The 22,822-nt window shown below is 37.0% G+C and overlaps 1 protein-coding gene across 2 annotated transcripts in view; it reads left to right on the top strand.

The window, feature by feature from the left end:
• The window catches only part of Kctd8 (potassium channel tetramerization domain containing 8), a 220,265-nt gene that overhangs the window by 177,331 nt on the left and 20,112 nt on the right, over positions 1-22,822 (top strand). The window lies entirely within an intron of this gene.

Raw genomic sequence — 22,822 nt, 5'->3', positions numbered from 1 at the left:
TGCTATGGTACACAACAAAGATGGTGGAGCTGGACCACCCACTGGCTCTAAGGAGAATTAGGAAGTTACTTGAGTGAGAGCAGATTATATTTGTGCATATCAGTTTCACATCACACTTTGAAGTGAAAGGATAGACGACGACAAAAGGGAAAGTGGGTCTGGAATAAAAGGCTCTGAGGGACAAAAGGCAGAAAAGATTCGGGTAAGTCAGAGACCTGGCTGTGGGAAGCAGTGCGGCTGCACAGCAGCCAAGACAGCACCCTGGCTCATTGCCAAGCCCCGTGATCCCTGCTTGTTTACCAAGAACCTTATCATGAGCACCTGAATGATCATGCGCTGTCCGCCTGACGCATAGCATCATACAGCATGATACTGAGTCACTGGCCTATCAACGCGCAACCTGTCTGCATGCATGGGTCCTGTACAGAGCGTGCTGAATGCTGATTGGATGATGAAGAGTGAGGAGAGATGAGTGCAGAGGGTGGAGGCAGATAAATAGAGCAATCCCCCAGAATAAAGCGGATAATTAAAAGAGCTGAAGCTGAAGGAGAGTAAAGTAAGCAGGAGCTGAGGAAGCTGCTTGAACCCTGCCTTGGTGTACTTGTTGTCTTTTCCCCACCTCTGCTGGCTGGAGGTTGGGGTTCGCAGCACCTGGCTCCTGAGCAGCACACTTCAAAGTCACAGGGAGAGTGTGAGTGGCCAGTGAGAGGTAGGGGAGGGCCGTCCTGATTTTGTTTCTGGAAGTAGCAGCATCAGCTGAACATACAAATGAATCAGCTTGCTTGTACCAAATAAACACAATGCATGATGAGATCAACAGTTAAAAATATGGAGACAGCATCTACTAATGAACTTTATGGCTCTTGCTAAAGTTACATCAATTGAATAGTGAATTGTGTAGCTTAAACGGTTCACTTGTATGTTGACTTCCAGAACAAAAACTGATCTACTGCATCTTCTACTTTTCCATTGTCATTATAAGCTCTTAGATGAAACAATTGTCTACATTTTTTGCTTGGTATCTAATCATATTACTTTGCATTTCTAGCTAACAAACATCTAAAACCATTCCATTTAAATATGTAATAAACAGTAGATACAAAATTCTAGCACTGGGATGCTGAAGTAAAAGAATTTCATGTGACAGGCTAGACATTGCTTGGATTACCTAGTGAGACTTTTCTCATCCTAGCCCAGACCCCATCCCCTGAACAAAAATGGTGCATATAAAAATATAAGTAATCAGTGTTTCAACTTGAGAAAATAAAACATACCAGCTGGAAATAGGGGGCTCAGGTTTATTCACAAGCACTGCGAATAAGTAAAATGAATAAATAAATAAATAGCCTACCTATCAGCTACACCTGGATTGGTTTCTTCCAAAGAAACACACTATCCTCAGTTCTGTCATTAGTTTAGAACTGCAATTGGTGAATTTTGCACCACACTTCAGATGGAAAATTTAATGCAAAGTTGATTCATAAATGGTGAATCCTTTTATTTTGGAGATGAGTTTTTTTGTTTGTTTGTTTTGTTTTGTTTTTTACCCAGAAAGTAGTGGTCAGTTCTTTTCCTAGCTACCCAACTCCCTTTAACATTGAGGTGTGTGAATGATTCCTAACATAGCACTGATTATCATACTTGATAGTGATTCAGGCAGGGTGACAGGTTTGTAATCTGGGAGGAGCTAGGACAGGAGAAAGAGTGAATGTGAGTCTTTGCTATACTGTTCAGAGTTCCCTAGCTCCCTAAATCATTCAAAATATTCATAAACAATTGATATTTTGAATTATAATATATAAATAAAAAATTGCAAAATATTAAGAGAAAGGTAGGAATATTTGGGTAACACACAAATGCACAGCACTCTGATGTAAGCATTACCATTTCTGACAATGCTGTTCTGGATCATTAAAGCCTCATGTGGATGTTTAAGTAAGGAGACATCATGTCATCCTATGCATTATTCTTTGCTTGGTAAGGACCTACAAGCTTACATAGCAACAATGTCCTCTATAGATAAGAGTTTTCTGAACTAGAAAGTTTGGAAACTAGTGATATCTAATTTAAAAGCATTTATGGTTTTTTAATTGGATATTTTCTTTACATTGCAAATGTTAGCCCCTTTCCCAATTTCCCCTCCGAAAACCCCTATCCCTTCCCCCTGCCCCTGCTTCTATGAGGGTGCTTCCCCACAAACCTACCCACTCCCTCTTACCCACTCCCCCATCCCTACCCTGGTATTCCCGTACAGTGGGACATCGAGCCTTCCCAGGACTCTCCTCCCATTGATGACTGACAAGGCCATCCTCTACTCCATATGTTGCTTGAGCCATGGGTCCCTCCATGTGTACTCTTTGGTTGGTGGCTTAGCCCCTTGCATTTGTGTGTGTGTGGTGGGAAGGGGTCTGGTTGCTTGATATTGTTGTTCTTCCTATGGGGCTGCAAACCCTTTTAGCTCCTTCAGTCCTTTCTCTAAGTCCTCTGTTGGAGATCCCATGCTCAGTCCAGTGGTTGCCTGCGAGCATCTGCCTCTGTATTTGTCAGGCTCTGGCAGAGAGCAGAAAGGGCCCTTGATTTGAATAGTAGTCATTCTGACTTCATTTCTTCCATCTGCGTCTAGAATCAAGCTGAAGTTGCAACAACTTCTATGCCTGGGAGATGGGGACAGAGGCAGAGAGAAAAAGGAGCAGGGGAAGGAGTCTAGAAAAATATCTTTGGGAGCCACTGACATGAAAACTCTAATGCAATTAAATTTTTTCTAATATTCCTGCCTAATGTGTAAAAAGCATTAATATTATTTCACAAAGAGAATGCGAAATTGGATTTCTTGCCAACATAATGCTCAAAATCTTTGGACCCCATATCAATGATGGCATTTTTCTGTTTAGACAGAATGGAGTTTTAGAATATAATACATCATCCTTGCATGTAGAAATAAGATAAGACCTTGGTACTATCTCACATAAACAAATTAATGTCGCTATTGAGCAACAACCAAGAAGTGTTGGTGGTGAGTGTTTTAAGACAAGCTTCGTCATGGGTAAATTCCTGCTTGGAGTGACTGCTGGGCACTAACAGTTTAAGGCTTACAGTGCTTGCTAATTACAGTGTTCTAAATTGATTTTCCATAAATATCCACTTAGGGTGTTACAGCATTGATTGGAACAATTATAGAAGGGCCTGAAAATCAGAGATAGGCCATTGTAGGAGGAATGTGGGTGAGATATATGAGCATTCCTTAGCCTACATGGTCACGTGGCAGCATCAGCGGACTATTGGCACAGGTGTGTGGAACACAAAACAATCACCTAAATGTGTGTTTGACAATACCATTTAGCATCCTTCCTGCCCAGGGCAGGAACACTAAACAAACACAGAGAATTTAGGAACCGACTTATAAATTTGCAAAGAAAATCAATATTTTCATCATGTTTGCTTGAATCTGTCCAGCGCAAATCATCAGATGGTCTCAGAAATCACATTGATTTCCATCCACTAGTTTTGAAAGTGTAGATATTTCCAACCATTACCTGGTGAAATGATGTGTTTTAAGATTTCTAAATTCTACAGGAAGACTTAGAATATCAAGAAATTTAATGGCAAAATTAAAATAGGAGTTTAGCTCAAGAATTCTTCCATGAGAAAGAAGACTTAGTGGTGCAAAGAATGATTTTTAAAAGAAAATATATTTGTTTTTACCTAATGTGAACTGGTGCTTTGCCTGTGTATCTGTGTATCATGTGCATGCAGTGGCCATGGACACCAGAGGAAAGAGTCCGATCCTCTGGGGCTAGAGTTTCAGACATTTGCAGCTACCATGTGGGAATTGGGAATGGAACTCGAATCCCCCGACAGGGATGCCAGTGTTCTTCAAGGCTGAGCCTTCTTTCCCAGTCCACAAACTGTAAACGTCAGGGTATCAGTTGCGAGGCTGAGCCACTTTTAAATCTGATATAGATTTCTGCCATAACTTTGTCTCTTCACAATGTGAAGAGATATTTTAAAGATACATTTCAGGGAGAGTTCACTTGTAATAGATAACAATTTCTTGCCAATCACAGGCCTTGGAGTACAGAATAAGGGAGATGGGAAAGTCAATAGTTAATGTGATCTTTAAAGGAAGAATATCTATGTGAGGCCAAACCACTTTAATGATCATTCTTTATTTCCCTTATAATTATGAACATTTCACACTTGTATCATTTCGTTGCCTTAAACAATTAAGCTGAGCACTCTGTAAATCACATTACAGTTCTCTTAGTGAGGAGTAAAGCCCTGAAAAGCAGAAAGCCTTCATCTCATTTGATCAGTGATAGCAACTAGTACTGAGCTGCATATTACATCTAATAATATCAAATATTTGTATAGCATTGGTTATGTGATGTAAATGAGTAAAAATATTTTACAAAATTTATTTCGTTATAATAATAGCAGTCTATGGGTCCAGGATTAACTCCATTTTGCAGCTATGAAGACTAAATGAAAATGCAGTTATTCAACTTGCCTTAAGTGAAAACAATGAGATGGCATGGGAGAGAATTATATCTAGGAATTGGCTTTCAGAGTCTGGAGATATTAATTGTTAAAAGGGTTATTTTCAAAATTGTTTTAAAAAGAATGTTCCTTTATTGTAGAAAGGGAAGTGAACAATCATACATGTATTAAGCGACTTTGGTATATCATAGTTTCTCTGTTATGCACCAAGGAATAGGGCAGTAGATGGGTCCAAGGAGAGGTATTACTTCAAATAGGAAGTCTCTGTTAAATGAGCCACATGAGGTCATGACAGGGGAAGAATGGGCAGCCACAGTGCTTTAGATTTGGTGAAGAGGAAAGAGCCTCTTAGAAGGTTGTGAAGAGGACAGAAATTAAAGAGGAAAATTCAGACTTGCAAAAATTAGGAACACAAGCAAAAGAAAGGCAAGTGAAAAATGTGTGTGTGTGTGTGTGTGTGTGTGTGTGTGTGTGTGTTTGAACAACCAGGAAATGTTATGTCTTATGTCTCCCAAAATTCATTTTTTGAAATCCTTACCTCTAGTTCTTTAGAACATGGCTGGATTTGAAGACAGAATATTTGAGTAATAGCATGGTACAAGAGGTCATATGGCTTTAAGCCAATGTGACTGGCTTGCTTATAAAAGGATAAGGCTGACACCAGCAGATAGAGAGAGAAGAGCTAGGAAGGTATCCAAAGATCACCAGGAACCCAGACGAGAGAGATGAGAAGTAATCCATAGAAATTTGAATCAATTAGACACTGTGATAGCCAGTATCGATTGTCAAATCGATACATTTAAGAAGAGGAAAGCTCAGTTTGGGCGTTGTTGCCGCCTTCTGAACAGCCATTGTAATTTAGGAAGGCCCAGTCCACTCTTGGGTGAGCCATCCCTATGCTAATAGCCCTGAGCTTTAAAAGAAATGTAGCCGAGCTAGCCAGGAGGAAGGGTCTTTCTCTATGGTCTTTGCTTCATTTCTTGCCTCCAAATTCTTCCCTTGAGATCTTGGTTTGCCAGGGCTACACCACAGTCAGACTGTGAAGGTCTGTAACTTTAGTAGATGTTGACATTTAAAATACGTTTTAAGAGTGAAGATGACTGAAGTTGTGAAAGTAACACAGAAGAAATAGTGGTAGAAACATAAAATGAATAACAGTAAAGAGAAAAAGAACTAATTCTGAGACTTTCTGGTGTAGTATGATTATAGTACAATTATAAAGCCTGTGGGATACTTCTAAATTCTGATTTCCTTTAAACTATGTTCATCCACAGAATTAGGAGAATGATGATCCATCCAGAAGCCGTGCTTGCTTCATTTCTAACACAGTAGGTCGATCTAACCAACTATATACACTCTGCCACTTTGGGTTCTAAAAATCAATTATTCAGTTATCGAATCTATAGTAGACAAGAAAACAAATAAGCAGCAAGATATTTCTTTGGCATTACTCTGCTCTTCCATGTCTGAAACAAACAAATAAAACAAACAAAAATGAAAAAAGAAAAAGAACCAAAAAAACCAAACAAAAGAAAAACAAACACCAAAAGATAAAAAGAAAGAAAGAAAAAGCATTTACCAACATTTTAATATCAGGGTTTACTAAATTGTTTGTTTTTATTTTTTAATTACGTGTAATTTTGTACATCTATATACATGCATGTGTCACAGTACACATTTGATGCTTTGAAGACAATTTTCAGGAATCACTTCTTCCCTTCAGTCATAAGTTCTAGGGATAGAATTCAAGTTTTCAGACTTTCCAGTCATTATCTTCATTTGTTGAGTTATTTTTGTGACCCCCATCTGATTTTATAAATAAAGTTTTCTTGGAACCAAAACATATTCATTCAATTTATATTTTACCATTTACCTCATAACACTGGAGATGGCCAGACCTTTGAATGTCAGCATGTATATTCATAATTAATTTGTAAAAGAAATAGAGAGTATTTAATGATTATGAATAAGGGTATTATGGATTTAAAAGTAGAAGAAATTGGAAGATGACTTTTTAATATTTTTATTTATATCACATGTGGGGGGTTGCCTAATTTTTGATGGAAATATAAAAAACAATTCTGAGTTGCTAGTCTAATGCTCATCTATAGGAAGGGGTGGCTTAAGGAAAGAGAAAATCAGAGCTCTCCACAGTTCTTTGTAAAAAAAAGAGCATGAATATTTGAAGCTTTATGTTGCGGCTGTTCTGATCTGACATTCTAGTATGAACAGTCAGTCACAGATCATGCATACATGAGCAGCATTTCTATATTCCAATAGAATGTGCTTTATAAAAGCGGTTTTGATGAAAGACTACCAACTGTTTACCAATGAATGGATCAAAGGAGAAAGACATGGGTTGTGTTTTTTCAGACAGATTTGCTGCAACACTGTAGTGTGTTGTATGTTGGGTTTAATCATTAACATAACTGGGATCATGCTAATTACTTAAATAATGATCTAAGCAATCAGAAAAAAATAGTTACAATATAGAAAAGGAGGAAAAAAAAAAGATTTAAGTTGTTCCAGAGTATCTAGAGCTTAGATGAATGAGAAATAGCCGTGACATTTCTAGAAATCTGTTTTTCTCCCAACATCAATTTTCTCTAAATTGTATCAATTCAATGCATGCTTTTAGAAGAAATACACACTTTGCATTAGATACTCAATTACATCAGTTATTTTCCTGGTTAAAACAGGTATGTGATTCTCTGTTGACCTTTGAAGAAACTTTCAGCATAATTAACAAGGACTTCATGATTAATATTTTAACTGCACTCCTAACCTACTATCAAAATTCTTTACTAGTAGCCAGTCACATTTCTGGTCTTTACAAAAATTTCTCATATTCCTTCTTTTCATGCCAGCTATTTCTATTTCTTAACCACAATTTTTCATAAATAGCAGATATAGTGCCTTTGTTGCTTGATGTACTATACTAGACTTCCCAGATCATTACATAATTCTAAATTCACTTTGATCACAATAACCAGGAGAGTACTTAGTGGTTAAAACCTGTACAATGTAATCATGAGGACCTAAGTTTGTATCCCCAACAAACATGCAAAAACTAGGCATGATGGTATGGGTCTATGACCCTAGGGCTAGGAAAAGGGGAGCCAGAAGGAATTTAGAGGGTCACTGTGTGTAGCCCATCTAGAAAAATGATTGAGATCCGGGGCCAGTGAGAGACCATGCCTGAAGAAACAAGGTAGAGAATAATAAAGCAAAACAGTAATGTCAATCTCTGGCCTCCACACACATGCATGGGAGGGTGTATATACAAGCACACAAACACACATACACATGTATGCATAAAGCACACACATACATGGACATGCACATGCATAAATAAAATTCAATATCCATACCTTTTCAAAATTTTCTGCCCTTTTTCCTCAGTATTGTATGCTTTGGCAGCATAACAAAGCTGGAACAGTGCATAAGAAATGGCCTATTGTATGGCACGTGTGTGTGTGTGTGTGTGTGTGTGTGTGTGGACATACAGTGAATGGATAAGTTGTTGCTTTTTCTAATAAATAGAAAATATTATCAACAATTAAATAACCAGATCTGTGAATATACAATACAAATGATGTTTCTAAAAGAGGAAGATTCTGGAGACAGTTTTTAAAATAAATCATATTACAGCTTATGTTAATTTTTCTCTTATGGAAATGGGATTGCTATGATGTTTAAGGATAAAGGATTGTTTTTAGAAATTAGTCAATATGTAGCCATGAAGTAAAAAGGGAGATAGCTGAGTGACCTGGGACAAAGAAGAAACTATATCCACCTTTCAAGAATTTCAGCCTTGCTACAGTGTTTGTCCTGCAGTAATATTGACCACTTCTGCATAGTTTTGAACATTGTTCTAAAACTCAAAAAAAAAAAAAAGTTAACTGACACTGGAAGAACTTTGGTTGTGCTGGGAAGCATTATCCAGAGATAGAAATGTGGCTTACATTCACTTTCATGTCTGTATCTCATGAGAAGCCTATCTTTTCATCTATGACTATTCATGTATATGTATGTATATGCCATATGCATGTATGTGTATGTGTGCTTTCACTCTGTATGCATGGATCACCTGTTGATATTACTGAATCCTCATTTATGCAGTCTTAAAAGTTAATTCATTTTCAAAGATAAGTAATTTTAATTGACACAAAGTAATTATACAATGTATGGGGTACTATGTGATATTTCAATATCCATATGTACTCCAACAACCAAACCAGATAATTGCCATATCCATTTTCTTAGTCATTAATGATTCTTTATATTATAAACATCTACAAGATTCTCTGTAGTTCTCTGGGATTATCCAATCGTTTATTATTAGAACTATTCATTGTTGGTCACGACAACGGTCTAGTGATCTATAAAACACTGAAAGTTATTCCTCTCATTCAATTATTTCTTATAATTCTAAATATCCTTTCCTTACCTCTAAACCCCATATCTTTTCCAGGTTCTGGTATTACTCCACTTCTGTGAGATTGTTCTGCAACTTATGCTCTGCTCCTGTGATAACACCTAAATGAGATTATGTGATGTTTGCTTTCTACGCCTGATTTATTTCTCTCAATATCAAGACCTTTCCTTCCAAGTTTAATTGCTAACCGATGAAATGGATAAGTGTTGTATTGGTTAATTATTGTTGCTGTATTAGTCAATGTACTTTTAAAGGATCAGAACTGGAAAAAAAAGAATATATGTATTAAATGGGAATCCGTTAGGTTGGCTTAGAAAACATGGATTGGGTAGTCTGAAAATAGCTATCACATAAGAAAGAGGCTGGGAATCTAGTAATTGTTCAATCCATAAGGCTGAATGTCTCCACAGTCCTATTATGGATCTAAAGTATGGAGGATTATTGGAGAGCAGCTGGCCTTTTCCAGTCTATTTTCTAATCCTGAACAACTTGGTTCTAATATCAGGGAAGGAATACCCCAGCAAAAAAGAAAGAGTTGGGGCAAGCAGGCAAAAATCAAAATTTTCTTTGTGTCCTTTCATCTGTGCTGCCACCAAAGTGTTCACACATATTTATTTTTTAAATAATTTACTTATTTTATTAATCATTTTATTTGTTTACATTTCAAATGTTATTCTCCCCCCCCTTTGCTTCTAAGAGGGTGCTCCCCCATGTATCCACACGCTCCTGCCTCACCCCTCTAGCATCTCCCTTCTCTGGTGCATCAAACCTCCAGAGGACCAAGTGACTCCCCTCCCACTGATGCCAGGTGGGGCAGTCCTCTGCTACAAATGTAGCAGGACCCATAGACCAGCCCATTTGGTTAGTGGTTTAGTCCCTGGGAGCTCTGAGGGGTCTGGTTAATTGATATTTTTGTTCTTCCTATGGGATTGCAATCCCTTCTGCTCCTTCAGCCCTTTTTCTAATTCTTCTATTGAGGTCCCCGGGCTCAGTTCCAAGGTTGCCTGTAGGTATCTGTATCTGTCTTAGGTGCTGGCAGAGCCTCTCTCAGGACAGTCATAACAGCTCTTGTTTGTAAGCACCTTTAAGCATCAGCAATAGTGTTGTGGTTTGGTGTCTGTGGATGGAATGGATCACATGGTGGAGCAGTCTCTGCATGGCTTTTCCTTCAACTTCTGCTCCATTTTTGTCCCTGAATTTCCTTTAGACAGGGACAATTCTGGGTTAAAAAATTTTAGATGGTTTGGTGACCCCATGCCTCCACTTGGGGGGCCAAGTCTAACTACTGGAGGTGGTCTCTTCTGCTTCTATCTCCATGATTTGGGTATTTTGGCTAATGTCATCCTCACTGGGTCCCGAGACCTGCTCATATACCTGAAGTCTGGGACTTTCTAATAGTTCCCCAATTCCCTCTACCACCACCACCACCCCCTGCCACACACACACACACACACACACACACACACACACACACACACACAACACCACTGCTATTCATTACTGTTCATTCAAGTCTTCCATCTTTAAAATTATGATTCAAAAATATTCTCACAGTAATGTCCAATGGTTTGTGCTTTAAATGATTCCACATGCATCTAGACAAGCAAGATTGGCTATCACATTTGCTATACACCATGACCAAAAGCAACTTACAGACAAAGGCATTTTCATCCCAATTCCAGTTACAAATGGCTAAGAGTCCATCAGTATGTAGTGAGAAATGGCAGCAAGTCATAGTTAGGCATGGTGGAGGGAGAAGAAATCTGAGCACTCACATCTCAAGGACACACACAGTAAGCAAAGAGTTCACAGCAAGTGCAGTAATGATATAACCTCCCAAAGTCCAACTCTACTAACATACATCTTTCATCACCATGTAAAGGTCCCATAGTTTCCTCCTGAAGAGTATCATCACCCAAGGGCTAAGTGCTCATATGAGAGCACATGGGGAACATGTCTCATTTAAACTACCATAGCTGCACTATTCATGCTCGGTACGCTGACAGCAACAAGTGTATTCATTTCTACTTCTACATGACAGTAAATTGCTGGGTCTTCAGGTCAAAAACAAGCTTAATAGAAAGTAAAATATTAATAGCTTTAAAAATTGTCAAGCTGCTCATATGTTACTAGTTATCACGCTGCCTTTCTTCTGCAAATGACACAAATAAATTAAACAGCCACAACAGAATGAAATTTCTATTCATAAGACAATAATGACTTTAGTGTTCCTTAATGACTTTGTCCTATCCTGGCATCTTTCATACTTTTTTTTTAGATATTCTCCAGCCTAATTTTGAGTCACACAATTTGTCTCATTGTTAGGGGAGAACTTATAAGTGAAGTGTAACACATACTTCCCTCCTACTCTCCTAATGGTCTACCCTGTATCCTGCTTCCTATTTATTTGTGAATATTGCTCCCTGTGTCCCAATGATAGCATCAAGAATCTCCATTATATTAGAGTAGGATGTGAGATTCATAGTGTCTTCTACTTTACTGCATCATAAAATATATCTGTTGCTATTGTTTACCAAATAGTTTCAGCAAAATATACTAATACCACAATGAAATTTAATAACTATACATTCCTTGCAGTAATAAGAGATGGAAACCAATGTTCACACATGCCCAGACATGCCTGTGAATTGAAGTATTTCATCAGAAAAGTAAATGGTGAAATTACTTAAAAGATGTGTATATACATTGATGACCTTCTCCTGATGGCTAGATTAGGGTTTGTGGGACCGTGAAAGGTAGCTTAGTCTCTGGTTGAGCTAAGACTCAAAACCCCAGAGACCCTGAAGGGACCCAGGTCACTGTCACTATCTGCAGCAGGTCACTTCCTACATCTCAGCTCCCTGGGTGGCAGAGCCCTGTGGCAAAGTGGACACGGGACCCCTCAATCCTACAAGGGTTGTCTCTCAGGAAAATCTAGTATCAGAGGTAATTTTCACAAATACTCATGTTCTCCTTTTTACTGTGCCCTTTCTCTTGTAGCCTATTAGTCATGAGGAAGGAAGTATCCTGGTATCAGGGAATATCAATTAGCCTTAGTTAGCTGTGGCTTCTTTGTGCATTTGACCACACTGTTAACTTTTAGCACTTTTTCTAAGCTTCTCAGAAGACATATCACTACCTAAGAGACAGGGTCTGGTACACAGAAGTGGATGCTTACAGTCAGCTATTGGATGGAACACAGGGCCCCCAATGGAGGAGCTAGAGAAAGTACCCAAGGAGCTGAAGGAGGGTGCAATCCTGTAGGTGGAACAACAATATGAACTAACCAGTACCCCCTGAGCTCGTGTCTCTAGCTGCATATGTAGCAGAAGATGGCCTAATCGGCCATCATTGGGAAGAGAGGCCCCTTGGTATTGCAAACTGTATGACCCAGCAAAGGGGAAGACCAGGGCCAAGAAGTGGGAGTGGGTGGGTAGGGGAGCAGGGGCGGAGGGGTGGGTATAGGGAACTTTCGGGATAGCATTTGAAATGTAAATAAAGAAAATAATAAAATAAAAAAATAAAAGAATAAAAGAATGTAGGAGCATGATTGCTGTTGTCAAGAGGCACTTGTTGACAGGAACCTGGTGTGGCTATTCTTTGGGAGGTTCAGTCAGCAGCTGACCAATGCAGATGTGGATACTTGGAGCCAACCATCAGACTGAGCTCAGGGATCCTGATTGGGGAGCTAGCAGAAGGACTGGAGGAGCAGTGAGGGACTGCAGCCCAATAGGAAGAAGAATGTCCATAGTGCTCCCAGGGACTAGACCACCAACCAAAGATTGTACAGGGAAGGATCCACGGCTTCAGATACATATGGAGCTGGCCTTGTTTGACATTATTGCAATGGGGAGATTCTTGGTCCTGTGGAGGTTTAATGCCCCAGCGTAGGGGGATGGTACTGCAGTGGGGCAAAGAAGGCTGGTGGGTGGGGGAGCATTGTCATAGAGGAAAAGGGGGTGGGGGAGAAGGAAGATGTGGAATGGGGGTTCGTGGAGGGGTAGCCCAGAAATGGGATATCATTTAAGATGTAAAGCAAGAAAAAAATCTAGGACGCATCAATGAGAACAAACATTTTGTTCTTTTTCTCATCAGAAGGTCCTTTCACTTCAAGAGAACTAGAGAAGTTAGTATTGGTCTGCAAATATCCAAAAGCACTCTTTTAATACATAATTTTGAGTTCATTAAATCTCTGTGTAAATTCAGTGTTTATTATCAACTATCACAAAGCAGACCAAGGATAAGATTCAAGAACAATTCTACTACTTTTTTCTGCAAATTCCTCGAAGAATTGTAACACAAGATTAATTATGCATTAGAATCATATATATATATATATATATATATATATATATATATATATATATATATATTAAAGTATTAATTAGTTAATTAATTAGTTAAAATAAAGTATTAATTTATCATGTCCTAATTAAATATCAAAGACAAAATTTGGAAATGTGAAATACAAATGCATATATTTTTACATTGACAGTAACAAGTAAGTACCATAAAGGGCTTAAAATTATTTCAGCCTCAAGAATTTATTATTTAATATAATCTTAATTCAATTATTCATCATCTACATTTGTAATTTAAAATTTTCCTTGGCTTATGTAATTGTTATACTAACGCATGAGAGATAATATTTCTACTACAAAAGATTACTGAAACATGACAGGTGCTAGCCAAAATAGGGCCAGACCTTGGAACACATTCCCAAACTGACAAGAAGCAGGGCAAGGTAGCAGTTGGGCCAGACTGAAAAGCATTTGTTATACACCTTGGGAAAGGAAAATCCAGTGACCTACATTAGAGATAAATCTGTAACGAGGAGCAGACAAACCTGGAGCATGTGAGTAATGGTGACATCAGTGCAATCCAGAAGGAGAAGCTGTTCTTATTTCTCTTACTTTTCAGAGCTTTGGCTTAACAGCTTATTTGTAGATAAGAAATAGTGACTTGAGAGACATTTTATTTAAATTTAGGTTTCAGCTCAGTATATGCAATTGTTCCCTTGGTTTTGCGTGTAGTCATTAACTGATTAACATCCTTCAATTCCTTGCACCAACATCTAGTCTTTGCCTTTAAATAGGGTAGTCAAGATTTTTTTTCACTTTACCATTGTTAATTATTTTATTTAATAAATCAGACATATTCTAGTGTATTTGATTTTGTACAAGAAAATGCTGCATATCAGTGCTGTTATTATTATACATACAGATTGTGAATAGGTACAGTTTTTATCAAGCATTCAGACTTTTGATATAGAGATCATATTTTTGTTATTTGTGAGACACTGCCAGAGCAAGAAGGAACAAAAACAAACAAAAGAAAGTCAGAGCCAAAGAGTTTACATGTGTACATGGTAGGAAAATGAATTTCTTATATTTTCTGAGATTTGTTGGCTTGGTTATAAAAAATTTACACAAAAGCGATCAATTAGAAAATAATTGTAATTATGTATGTACAGAAGTTCCACAATAATTAAACCTACAGTAATAACCAGCTGATGGATGTTTATGTTACAAAGACCAGTTATTTTGGATTTACTTTTGAATATGAAAATAGTCACAATCGCTGGCTTAAAATAAACAAAAACCAAAAATGGATTTTACAGTTTCAAATAATTTTTTATTATTATTTCATGCGCATTTATATTTGGCTTGCAAATATGTCTGTATAAGGGTGTTGGTTCCCCTGAAATTGTAGCTATGGACAATTGCAAGCTACCATGTGGTTGCTGGGAATTGAATCTGTGTCCTCTGGAAGAGCATCAGTGCTCTTAACCAATGAACCACCTCTATAGACCCCTAAAATGGATTTAAAAGAAGGAAAAATTAGTTAAAAATGTAAGAAAAATAGCTTTCTTTATGGGGTATGTTGAGACATAAAAAACAGAGAAACAAGAGGAAACCTCAAAGGTCCTGGACAAAAATTTAAATTTGATGCTATGTTTTTATTTTTTGCTGTATATGACATTATGATTATTGTTTTTCTCTATGAATAATACATAATAAATATTTAAATAACTAATGCGTCGGATAGCATTCTCCATTCTCATGGTATTAGAAGGTTGTGTTAACGACAAAATCAGCTAGTGAATAGGAAAGTCCATTTTCAAATATAATATTGAGGATAAATATTCAGCAGTCAGAATGAACAGTGGCTGATTCTAGAGTACTGCACTAAACCTCAAGAGTGCACTATTACTTTGCTGTGTGCTTGAACCTGCTGCTATATTGACTAATGATGACATGCCCTCTCTGCTTGTCATCAGAGAGCAAGATTTCATCCATCCTTCTTGAAGCTTTTACCAGAAGTTCCCATAGAAATCTATCTGCTCAGTGTTTCATGACAGGACCGTGTTAGCAATCTGTCACCATGTCCAAATTGCTGAGATAAACATAAAGGAGGAAAGATTTATTTCAGCTCACTGTTTCCTCTTTGTTCATTGCTTCTGGGCCTGCCGTGAGACAGAACACCATCGTGTAAGGGAATGTCAAGGAAAGCTGCTCAATTTATGATGAGAGAGAGAGAGAGAGAGAGAGAGAGAGAGAGAGAGAGAGAGAGAGAGAGAGAGAGAGGACTTCTAGGGACAAGAGACAAAATATAGTTCAAAAAGCAAATCACCCATGGCCTAACAGCCCCAGTAATATACAAAACCCCCAGAGTTCGTACTATACCCCAATAACACTATTAGTTAGAAATCAAATTTTTGGTGCAGTCATTAACAAAGGACCCAGACTACTGTCATTTTAAAAGCAGACATTGAATCCCCTTTCTCCTCATATTGTTTCTGGATAAGTTATTCTAACTGATTTCTGTATTCCAACTAGAAATTGATCTTATAGTAGTTTTCCATTCAGGGAATTACTCTAGCATTAATAATCCCATCTACTTGAAGTAGCATCACTGTTATTTTTGTTATTTTCTTCTTATATTATCTGTAAAACACAACGAAGATGCTTTGTGAGTGATACAGAAAAATTGAAATAACAGCAAAGTGGTCAACAAGGTAATCAAAGCACTTTAAAAACCGCTTTATAATTTTCTCCTCATTTCTATGTACGAGCTCATTTGTCAAGAGTTTCTCTTTGATTATTTTACTTAAAAATTTTCAGATTAATTCTCCTTGTTTTCAGAAAAAAAAAAAAACAAATGACCAAACATCCTATTCTGACTCACAGACGTAAGTACACATAAGGCAAAGGGAAATGCGCCAGCCAGTTCTTTCCACACCACACCTACATCCAAATAAGTAGTCTGGTATTCCAGAACGTACCATTAACCCCAGGGCCTGAAAGGCGGAGGCGAGCAACTCTCTGCCAGACAGAGGCCAGCCTGGTTTACAGGGACAGTGCCAAGCCAGCCGAAACTGCCTAATGACACTCATCTCAAAACCGCAGAAAGAATGCGAGTGGCTACAAGCTTGGCTCAGAGAGGTTAATTTGTCACCTAGTGTCTCTGTTACAGCTTTTCTTTCTAAAAAAAAAAAAAAAAATCTCCACTCAAGAATCTAACTGTATCTCTCAATGTGTAGAGTTACAAAATAGTCTGTGATATGCTATATTTACAATGTATCTCTTATGTATACACTGAATATTCTATTTTAGTTGTTAGCACACTAATCGCAGGCAAAGAAACTCAAAGCAATGCCTAGGATACAGGAATGGTCCAGTGAGCATCAGTATGTCTCCATTAATGTAGCTATTTCTTCTGACTACATCTCTGTCTATATTTCTCAAGATGCTCATCCACTTGTCTTCCTAGATTTCTCTGAAGAAAGGAACTGAGAAAGAGATAACTTGGGCATGTGCCAAAGGGTGGGGAAAGCAGTCTTTGTTTCCAAAAATCTCTAAAATAACATATTTACTTAGCTTAATGCCTGAATTCTGAAAGATGGAAATCATATTTGAACCCTGGTGGGTATGTTGTCTTTGAACAGAAATTCTGAATCTCATATTATTTTATTAAGGGTTCCAGCCTATCATACCACTTTCTCTCTATTACTCCTTGCAACAGCAGACATTCTAAAGCAAGTCCTGCTGTGTACGCATAATAAAAGCCATCCAGGAAACACCATTTTAACAGATCATTAAATGTTATTGCTTGTGAGGAGTTAGAAATCCAAGATTGTATATTGGACATTTTTTTTATTCTTTATTTTAATTTTTCTATTAAGTATATTTAACAGGAATCACCTGCCATTACTAAAATAACAAACCCTCAAATAACTTCTTCATGGAAGGAAATTAAATGCTTCTTAAGCAGCAAACAAACAAATATGATCCTTTGTGTACTTCCCTAGATGTATTTATTCTGGTGAGCAAAAAATAGATCTTAAATGTGTATGTAATATTCTGTAGTGGCCTCCCCATTATCAAATGAGAGCTGACAAGCATGGTCGGAGTAAACGTATGCTCCCTAATCTTGCTTACTCCTAATATGGAGATGTGGTCTTTGCCTCACTCAGCTGTGGCAGTATTTAGAGAGATAAGGGGAGATTCTATTTGACCTTTATCAGGACAAATGATTTGAAAGACAGGGCAATATTATCAGTGAGATATTGTGGGGCAACAGTGTCAATAATTAAGCATAATTTTTCCTCCCTTGATCATGATCACTTTCTTTTCGGTTGAAACATGCATACATTTTACTTTTGGAGCGTACAAAGCTAACACTTTGATGCTACTTTTTCAGTTTTTTAATGTAATTTGCATTCTGTCTTGTGGGCTGATATTATACTCTTAATTAGAGAAACCTTCTTTTTATGGAAGCAGTGAGAAGGGGTGGAGGTGATGGTTCAAAGCCCACTCATTAAGATGCGTTCTGTTGCTACTGAAGTTCTCTGAGGTCTCAGTGGCCATGCTCCCGGATAATTACTTCTCAGAGAGGGTCTTCCGCCGTGTCAGGATATACACGGCCAAATGTGAGAGATGACACTAGTTGATATTGACCGAGAAAAACTGTTGTAATAGTAATTGCTAATGGCGCCTTTGGTTAAACAGCAAATGCAATTACTATGTCACAATTATGATAATGATCAGAAATGATGTTCCAACAGAGGAATGAAAAGTAGAGTGAATATTGCCGAGGAAATTGAGAATCATTCTACAAAAGCTAGATGAAGCTCTTCCTCCTTCAAGATTTACTTAATTTTGATATCCAAAAATAAAATTTCTATGACAGACACAGATATACTTAATTCATTATAGTCTAGGATTTCTTCAAATGTTGAAGTTATTTCAATATTCCATTAATTGGTTTGTTTACTCAACAAATATCTTTATCTAAAACAGGTAATATGTGAGCTACATAGAGTATAACATGCTGAGTGTTAGATACTGATGGACTAAGCTAAAATAAAGAAGAGAAATAAAATGTAAATTCCATCATGTATTGGAGTGATTGAATGAAAACCAGGAAGAAATTGAGCTGATTTATTTTTTTAAGATAAAGGAGAAATATACAGACATGGTGTTTGCCAAACGTATGAAGGAAGGTGTCATAACATCTACACCATGCCTTCATGTCTGCAGTACATTTAAAGAATTGCTCATTTACTACTCCAATACTTTTGTCAACTCATCACACTACAGAATCATTTGGGAAGGAGATTTCAGTTGGAAATGATCTAGAACTGTTTGGCTTGTGGCAACATTTGTTGAGGATCACATGGATTATAATAATTGATGCGGGGAGATCCAGTTTCACTGTGGTGACTTTATTCCTTAGGCTTGGGTCTGAGTACATCATGTGTAGATAGCGGCCTGCCACAATTAGGCATAAACGTATCCACTGTTTTCTCTGCTGACTCTCCTAGCTGGTGTAAGTGTTGGCCTTTAGTTTTCTACAATGGTGGGCCAGATTTGCAAGATGACTAAACCCTCATTTCCTTAATGTGGATTTTGTTATGGTATTTTATCACACCCTCAGGGCATGAAACAACAACACTAGTTTTCAACTGCAAATACTCAGCTAACACACTTTTAAATAATTATTTTACATTTACTATTGAGAACCCAACGTATGAAGAGTTCAAGTAACTTTGTGTGCACCCAAAGAGCTCAAAAGCCACAGTCTACATCCAAAGTAAGAGCTCTGGCATCTCCAGGAACCAAGGATTTATATTTGCAAACAAAGTTCTTCACCTGATGCTTGGGGGCATAATTACATGATCTAAAATGTTGGTAAAGTGCAGTGCTCAGAAGAACTTGAGAAAAAGTGAAAGGTCGTTTTGAGTTGATTTTGCTGTTACTTTTATAGTCTTACTTTGAAATAGGTAAATACTTTTGAGAGAAATATATTATACTACAAGTTTCATATAATCCTTGCAATAATTCTTCATCACTGAAACCACTCTGGTTGTAGGAGATACTGTGATATCCCACCTGTGATCTCCTGCAGACATGAAGCATCATGCCTAAGGACAAACTTGGGGCTAACTATCTTTGAATTGGTATCCTCAGAAATATCGCAGTCATAATTTGCTCTCAGAGCTTTTATACCCACTGGGAACAAAGGCAACTAGAATTTTATCGTGATTATGAGAGGGAAGCTTTGTTTCTCAGGAGTAGATAGGGTCTGAAAGATGCAGTAAGGACAATCTGTCAGCAGTGTTTAAGGATGATAGAGAGAGAGCTTTCTATGCCTTTTGGAAACTCATGTGATGCTCTAGACAGAAGTAACCTGTGTACTTAATCAACTAGAATTTTGTCTACTGTGACAGCTAGAGTGAACACTGGGTACACAGGACTTTAAGTGCCCAGCTTTGCACACTCAAGGGGATAGATCTCAAGCACTCTATTCCAGATGTCTATGCCTATCTGATTGGACCTTCACAGATTACAGAGCATTCGTGGCAAGCCTGGTGTCTCAATGTGATTAGTTCAAAGAATTACCAGTAAATGTCTTAGTCTGTTCTCTATCATGCTACACATTATTATAATTATGTGAACATTTTAATTTAACTCTTTATGAGGACAAATGTCTCATAGTTTTAGCTTTTTCAAATCATTTTAGCTTATTCTTGATTACTTCTCTTTCAAAATGATTTAGGATCAGTCTTTTCAAATTATATGTATTTTTTTATTTGTAGTAGTCACACATTGGTTTTATTTGTATAAAAATAATAAAATTAGTGCAATATTATTCTGGCTTCAATATATTATTTCTACCTAGTTTATTTATATATGTCAATCAAGTTCAATATTACTAAAGTTTCACATTTATTTCTTATATGGCCTATTTATTTTTCCAGCATTGGTTTGAATTTTGTTTCTCTGCATTGTGTAAAGATTATTTTTATATTAGAAAGAGTTGGTTTTGTTGAGCTACAGGAAAGTGATTGATATTTATATGCTAATCATGGACCCAGACTTACTAGAACATTCCATTATTTTTCAGAAATTGTAATCATAATGTTGGGTTATAATAATGATGTACTCTTTCTCTTTACCAACCATCATATTCATTTTCCGTGAATATGTCTGATACTCAATGTCTTTACCTTTCGTTTTTTGGATTAGATCCTTCAGTTAAAAATACTCTTGGGGCTGCTCTTTCTGAGGACCCAGGTCTGTTTCTCAGCACCTACATAGCAGCTCACACCCATCTGTAACTCTAGTTCCAGGGCATACAGATATGCATGCATGCAGAACACCAATATACATAAAATAAAAATAAAAAGTTTTAAAAGGGCTTATAATTTTTCTTGGTTATTTTCTTTCAATTAAAGTTATTTTCTCATTCAATTTCTAATTTACTCTTTTTAAAATTTTAAGTCATGTTATAGAAACTGAACCCTACCTGCTTCATTATATATTGGGTATTATAATTGTTTTCATTTTGAGAAGCTAGCACATAATTAATGGTGATAATTTCATATATATATATATATATATATATATATATATATATATATAAAGCTTTTCTTTTGAAACATTGTAGCATCTATTTATTTAACATAATTTTACATTTGGGTTTGGAAAGCACATGGAACAAAAGATTCGTTTTGCATGGTTAATTTTGATAGCTTCAGAATTATTCATGCTTACAGAATTAATGGTGAAACCTTTAGTTTCCTATGGTTTAGTTGGATTTTTGCCTCATAGATCTTATCACTTTTTTAAAGGATAACTGCTCTGAAGTCTGTCCACAGCTTCCTCGCAGGGATTGCACCCTGAAATTATTTCTCATTTTTTTTTTTCATTTTGATTAGACTCGGTGAGTTGAATGCTTAATACTTTATAATCCTTAATGAGTTAAATTTGATATTTTATAGGTTTAGGAGGATAATAATTTCAAGTATATTGATGTTATATTATTGATTCATTTCCAAAATCTTAAATGCTCTACATCTTTAATTACTTCTAGTTCTTTCTTCTGAAACAAGTCCCATTTTCTCAACCTTAAGGCGTCTTCCTTATTTTTTATAAGATGTACCAAAATTTTCTAGTTTCTAATTTAAATACAATTACATAACCTTCCTCTCCTTTACCTCCCTCTTGTCCCTCCCAGCTACTCTCCCTTGAGCTCCTCTCATTCCTCCTCAAGGAATATATATATATATATATATATATATATATATATATATATATATATATATATATCCTGTTGTGTACTCTACTTATCTTTATGTTGCTTTTTGCCTATTTTTTTGCTATGTAAAATTTGTGTCCAGCTACTCTTTTCTGCTTTAGTTTATTATATTGCAGTATACTGAGTTAGAGACTTAGTTCTGATGTCCCGATACTTTTTCACTGGAAGTTAAATATATTTGAGACTGCAATTAACATTCTTATGATTTCCTTCACTTGGAGGCTTTCCGACAGAATTTGGTACTTAGTAACCTCGTCAGTCTCTCCTTTACAATAAAGTTTTTAACACCATCTGTTGATGTGATTTGCATGGCCCAAGCCATGTGAAAATGTGAGATCTTTCCTTAAAAAGCTGGAGGAAGAAATCTTTCTCCAAATCAAAAATTAAAGCGATTTCCTTCTCTATGTGTCCTTTTACCCAAACCCAAGTAGCTGAGAGAATTGTACCGAAGAACAGGCAGCAGAAAGCGAGAGCAGCTCAGCTCCCTCAGCTCCTTCTCCAGCACTATGTGTGCCTGCATGCTGCCATGCTCCCCACCACGATGGCAGGGGACTAAACCTCTGAAACTGTCTGTAAGCCAGCACCAGTTAAATTCGTCTTTTATGATTGTCGACAGTCATAGTGTTTCTTTACTGCAAGAGAACAGGGACTAGGACACTCTCTCAATTTGTTGCAGTCGAATCTGTGTCCGTGACACATTTTACTATTTTCCATCTGATATCGCTGTAAGCTATGGACATTTTAAATTAGCATGAATTTTACTGTTCACCTTTGTGATAGGTGCCAGTCGATTTTCTCTCACTGCGACCCATAACTTAGTTAAGAAGAAAGTACTCACGGGCTCCATGAATTTCTTCCCTGGTTCTGTGGTTGCATTGTTTGCAGGGTTCGATGAAGCAGAACATTAGTGGGGAGAATGTAACGGAGTGAATTTGTTCTGTTCCTTAAGGATAAGTCAGAGTAAAGCAGTTAGGACTAAACATAGCCTCTAAAAGCACACTCTAGTGACCTACTTTCCAACCAGGCACTTTCTCCATAACATTTACTACATATTAATAATGCTATCAAATTATGATTCAATGAATTAATCTGCTAATAAAAGTAGAGATCTCATGATCCAGTCACTTCCCAGGCAGGATTAAGCTTTTAATACAATAATCTGTGGATGGTTTTTCACATATATATATATATATCCAAACCATATTTCAAAGTCAAACACGTGTGTGTGTGTGTGTGTATGTGTGTGTGTGTGTATGTGTGTGTGTATGTGTGTGTGTGTGTATG

This window comes from Mus pahari, chromosome 13 (assembly GCF_900095145.1).
Source record: "Mus pahari chromosome 13, PAHARI_EIJ_v1.1, whole genome shotgun sequence".
Taxonomy (NCBI): domain Eukaryota; kingdom Metazoa; phylum Chordata; class Mammalia; order Rodentia; family Muridae; genus Mus; species Mus pahari.
Note: the sequence above shows the minus strand (reverse complement) of the source record. Positions and strands in the feature narration are given on the sequence as shown.